The following is a 6,361-nucleotide window of genomic DNA, read 5'->3' as shown; positions in this document are numbered from 1 at the left end:
TGCCAGACAGCAATAGACTATATGTATATACTTTTCAGAAATCATGGTGGCATGGACAATGCCTATCTCAGTATAATCAATGTGTATATCAGACCAGACAGACCTGCATGAAGCCTTAAATTGTGGAAGGTTTCTGAATACCTTTTCAGGACCTAAAAATGGGGAGGCAATTATTACTGTATTGCTCCTAGCCCCATTGAATATGACATAGAGTGGATTATATTTGTTATGAAACATTGAGTAAAACCATATCTGTCCACTGAGAAAACAGGAGAGAGGTTAAATTAGCAACTTGTTGGACTGTAGGAAATATTTTAATTAAGCTCATATTATTTGTAAACTATGGAGATGTCACAAGCATACTTGGGAGAGAATGGAAAGTGGAAATGAAATATACAACTCTGTAAATTATCATTTGATAGAACATTTCCCCTCTATCTCTCAGAAGTAAAAACCATCAAAGCATTTTTCCCTAGTTTGTTTATTAGATGCTGACATTTACTTTACTACTTTTTATGTATATGTTAGGTATTTGAAATGGAATTTATGACTTATTGAATTAATTCCTAATAGCCATAACATACACACCCGTATGATATCTGTCCCCTCATAGTCACCCCTAACTTGCACTTTGAACTAATTCTAAGGATGTCCACCTTCCTGCGAGAGCACGCCTATCTGTTCACATGTGTGAGTGGTGTGGAAACTTGATCTCAGCCTCCATTCACTTTCCTCATGCATCTCTCTCATCATTAGCACATCTAGCACAGCCCTCTGTGGGGGTCCTAACATAGTCTACTAGCTATAAATCTATAATAGTTGGTGAGTTTACCTGAATGTCTTGCTTTATTGGAAATACAAATATTGAGCTCATAATGCCAATGAAATATCCTCAGAAAGTTTCATCTTCAGTGAGCCCTTTTACATGTTTTATAGCATGGCACAAGCGAAACTTTCTTGATAGCTTTATCTTGCCTCAACCTTAGCACTATTTGGATATTTTGAAGAGTCACTATAATACAGGTCTTAGAATAGTTTAGCCTCTTAGAAAAACTTGATTAACTTGTAAAGTAGTGACTTTGGGTTATAAAGAATCTTATCAGTCAGGCTTTACATATTCAGGCAATTTGACAAGTGAGATATTCTGGAAGAGTTTCTTGGGATAATCAGTTTTGTGAAATTTTTCTTTGGCATAACTACTATTTGTCAGCCTTCTCCAGCCATGCATATTTTCATGTACCCTAAATTTTTTTCATTAAGTGTGTCTTATAAAAATAAGTTAATTCACCATGAAATAATTTACTTTTATTCATTTTTATCTAACATTACTACTATTCCGCTGTTATTCCAAACATGATTAAAAACAATAATTAATACAGCAATAATGAATTGCTTTTGTGTTCATAGCATTCCCCAGGATTGATATTTTTTTAGTTGTTTCAAAATGGAGATTTTAGAGTATTTATGCTTTTACATTTTGATTTTAAATAATACTGTTAAAATCTCTCTTCTTTTTGTCTCTTTTCAATCATTTTTTAGTCTCAACTTTTGCGTGTACTCTAATGAGAAATACAGTAAAAATGGAAAAATGAAGAAGCATAAGAACAAATAAGCCCTGAAAAATTATATAAACCTCTTCATATAGAATTCACACCTGCAGACTTTCAACTGTGCTCCTGAAATATCAGTGTACTTCACTTACACATTTCAAAATATTATTTTTTCAGCTCATAGTTTTGACAAAATATATATCATGTACCCATGGAGTTTGTTATATATGTTAGAATTTTTTGGTTTGTTTGCTTTATTTTTAAATATTGTGGCTCCTGTCTATGTGCATTTTTATTATTGTCCTAATTCCATGTGGTACAATTCTGAATATGGCCCATAATCCAGCACTGGAAATCTGCAAAAATGACAGAAGCATAGATATACTGTGGCCCTAGTACATCAGAGGAGAGTCAGGCATGGTTGGTTTGTCACAGCATGGTGGCTTTTGCACAGTGGGAAATCTTTAGAGCACAAGTGCTGGCTAGCTGAAGCAGTAACTGCTGTGGCTGATCTCATGAAATTTTATGGGCAGCACAGGCAACTGCAGCAGGCCCTGCTAAGGGAATAGACAAGGAAGAAAATAATAGATGGGAAATGAGCTGACAAAGACTTATAAAAAGACAAGAACACCTGGGGACTACAGGATATAACTTGAAGGGATTAGTGAGGACAATATTGTAAAGGGCTGGGAATAAGAGTACAGAACTTGAGGTTCAGAAATGGTTATTGTTTTTGTAATTTTTATTATAACCCCATCCCTGCTTTCTAAACCTGTAAGACTTGGAGAAATGTTGACTACATAAATAAAACTTTCATTTACAGATGTGTGTATGTGTTTGTATGCATATCAAATGTAAAATTATCCTCAGTATGAATTTATACATAAGCAAGGTACTACTAAGCAAAATGTATAAGTCTTGTTTCATTTTGGCCCACCTTCACCAGAAGCCTTAGTGAATGGATTTATTAGATAAGTATTGTTATGAGTGGAATGAGTTGTAATGATAGATACCTAAAATGATCACCTATTTATTAAAAATATCATACAAGAAGGATTTATAAAAATTACAAAGGATGTGGAAAGGTTGCTGACTTTTATAAGCTATTATTATATGTTATATATTATTATAACTTATAATTTTATAAGCTGAACATACCCTATATATAATCAGTGGTTGGCTAAATAATAGAATGATAATAACATGCCAAAATCCTCATTGTGCTTCCTTCCAGTTACTAATCAACAGGGATAATGACTTCCTCAACTTCTAGCACCGTAAATTATTTGCATGCTACCAAATTTTCTATGAATGAATCCTTATAGTATGTGCATTTTTGAACTTGGCTTACTTTGCTAAGTTTGTTTATTAGATTCATCCATTTTGTTGTATGTCTATGTGGTTATTTTTTTCTCATTTGATAAATCTTTTTGTAGTTGTTTTTCCCCTTGATATATGTGTTCTTTCTATATTCTGCATAACAATACTCCTTCAAATTTATGTATTGTGAATTTCATCTTCCTGTTTTGACTTTGCATTTAACTCTCTCAGTAATGATTGTTAATGTATAGAATTTAACATCATACAATATTTCAAAATTTTCTTTTACAATTAATGTTTATGGTGTGTTTGTGTGTGTTTGGTTTAGAAATATTTACTGTGTTATTTAAAAAAATAAAAGTTTCCATTTTATTATTAGATACTCAAACCTTCTAGAGTTGATTTCTGTTTATGCTGTGAGGTAAGGGACAGGGTTATATACTTTCATATGGATACATAATTAAGCAATTTAAGCCTTTTATTGAAAAGACCATCCTTTATTCACTATACTGCAGCATCACATTTTCTTAAATCAGATGTATATATGTGGTCTCTTCATGAACTCTATTCTATGCATTTATTCTCTCCCCAGTACTGCAAAGGGTTAATTGCTTTATTTACAATTAGCTTTGATATCTGGTGGTGTAAAATATCTCTTTGTTGCTGTTGTTCTTTTTGTCTTGGCTGTTCTTAGACTTTTACTGCTCCATATATGTTTTAACGTCAGCTTGCCAATGTCTCAGAAATTCACCTGGACTTTCGATTGTTATTTCAATGAATCTACAGATTAATTTAGGCAGGATTATCTTTCTCAAAAGATTGATCTGATAACCTATGAATATATAGTCTATCCTATCATTTCTTTAGGATTTTAATTCCTTCCAATAGTGTTTGGTAATGGTCACTGTGGTGGTTATGAATGTTTTATTTCATTCATTTATAAGTTTTAATGTTTTGGAAACTCATGTAATGTTATTTTTTAAAATACTTTATGATCTACCTAGAATTCTATAAAAGTGATCTCTAAAAAGACAATGACTTTTTATTGTTGTCTTCTCGAACTTAGGAATAAAACTTTAAATAATTATTTAAGTTGATGTATTTTTTCTTTCTTTTTTTTCAGATACTTGAATTAGTTATCTATTGGTTTTTAAGATTTTCCACCATAGGCTAATGACTTGCAAAGTTAATATTTCCATTATCTAAGTTTCCTGCATAAAGAATTTGAGTGTGGTTAAGTTGGTGATTTGTCTCCAGTCTTTTTCAACCCTGCAATCAAAATGTCACCTAAGGCAGCCTCCACTTCCAAGCTCATTCAGTGTTTATAAGCAGAATTCATTTTCTCATGGGTTGTTGGACTGAGGGTCTCAGTTCCTTACTGATTATTGAGTGGACTCCATTTAGTCTTTGCCATTTGTAACTCTTCAAAGGCAACTCACTAAATGGTAGCTGGGTTCAACAAAATGATAAAGCAAGATAGATTGAGGGTGAGAGGGACAGAGATGGACATCATGGTCTTTTAAAATTTAATCTTGGACATTTCATTCCATTGATTTTACTATATTCTATCCATGAGAAGTTACTAGGTCAGTCCCTTACAGAAGAAAAGGGTTATACAAGATCATGAACACCAGAAGGCAGAAATCATTGGGAAGTCTTTTAAAACAGCATAACACAAAATTCGTTATCAGATTATGAAGTTCTTTCCATATCCAATTTACAGAGAGGTTTTGAATTTTGAGCTCATGTTGAATTTCATCAACATCTTCATGTATTGAAAAAATCATATAATATGTCTCCTCCTTTCTTTTCCTACTCATTTTATCAGTTATATTCTCTGAACTGTGGCCAAATCTTCATTCTGAAATTAACACAAGAAGCATTATCATTTTTAATATATCACTATATTCTACTTATTAATATTTTGTTTAGAAATTCTGCATCTATTACAAGGAAAATGTTTACCTGCAAATTATCTTTTTATTATTTTATTGTCCTTCTTTATGTTAAGGTTATATTGTCATAAAATTAGTTCAGGTGTATTTTCTCTTCTCGAATAAAATGGATATGTTCTGAAGAAAAGTTAGTGTTTTTTGTCTTTAGCATATGAAAAAAATTACTAAAGAATCAATTTCAGTCTACATGTCTTCTTCAAGAAAGTTTTAAATTGGATTCAATTTTAATATTCTATGTGTTCTTTCTTTCATCCTTTATTTTTGAAACAAGTCATTAAAGTGTTTATTTTTATATAGTTTGTTGTCAAGTTGTTTTCCATTATAACACCCAGTGCTCTTCCCCACACGTGCTCACTTCCATGACCATCACCTCCCTTAATCTTTCCCTCTCAATCGTCAGCCCTCAGTTTATTTTCAGTATTCAAGAGTCTCTCATGATTTACCTCCCTCCTTCTCCCTAACTCTTTTTCTCCCTTTCTCCTCCCTATGATCCTAAGTTTCTCCTGTTAGACCTATGAGTGCAAACATATGGTATCTGTCCCTCTCCGCCTGACTTATTTTGCTTAGCAGGACACCTTCGAGGTCCATCCACGTTACTATGAATGGCCAGATTTCATTCTTTCTCATTGCCATGTAATAATCCACATCTTTTTAATCCATTCATCAGTTGATGGACATTTAGGCTGTTTCCATGATTTATCTATGGTTGACAGTGCTGCTATGAACATTGAGGTACATGTGCCCCTATGCATCAGCACTTCTGTATCCCTTGGGTAAATCCATAGCAGTGGTATTGCTGGGTCTAAGGGAGTTCTATGGATAATTTTTTGAGGAACCTCTACATATTTTCCAGAGTGGCTATACTAGTTTACATTCCCACCAATAGAGTAGGATGGTGCCCGTTGCTCCACATCTTTGCCAGCCTCTATAGTCTCTTGATTTGTTCATGTTAGCCCTCTGACCACTGTGAGATGAAATCTCAGTGTGGTTTTGATTTGTATTTCCCTGATAATAAATGACACTGAGCATTGTTTCACATATCTGTTGTCCATCTATATGTCCTCTTTGGAGAAGTGTCTCTTCATGTCTTCTGCCCATTTCTTCACTGTATTATTTGTCTTTTGGATGTGGAGTTTGGTGAGTTCCTTGTAGATTTTGGATACTAGCCCTTTATCTAATAGGTCATTTGCGACTATCTTTTCCCATTCTGTCCGTTGCCTATTAGTTTTCTTGATTGTTTCCTTTGCAGTGCAGAAGCTTTTTATCTTGATGAGGTCCCAATAGCTCATTTTTGCTTTCATTTTCCACGCCTTTGGGGATGTGTCAAGGAGGAAATTGTTGAGGTCAAGGAGGCTGTTTCCTGTTTTCTCCTCTAGGGTTTTGTTGGTTTCCCATCTCACATTCAGCTTCTTCATCCATTTTGAGTTTATTTTTGTGTATAGTGTAAGAAACAGGTCTAATTTCATTCTTTTCGATGTTGCTGTTCAGTTCTCCCAGCACCACCTGTTAGGCTTTTCTTTTCCCCCATTGGATACT

This window comes from Suricata suricatta, chromosome 11 (genome assembly GCF_006229205.1).
Source record: "Suricata suricatta isolate VVHF042 chromosome 11, meerkat_22Aug2017_6uvM2_HiC, whole genome shotgun sequence".
Classification (NCBI taxonomy): domain Eukaryota; kingdom Metazoa; phylum Chordata; class Mammalia; order Carnivora; family Herpestidae; genus Suricata; species Suricata suricatta.
This window is presented reverse-complemented; position numbering follows the sequence as displayed.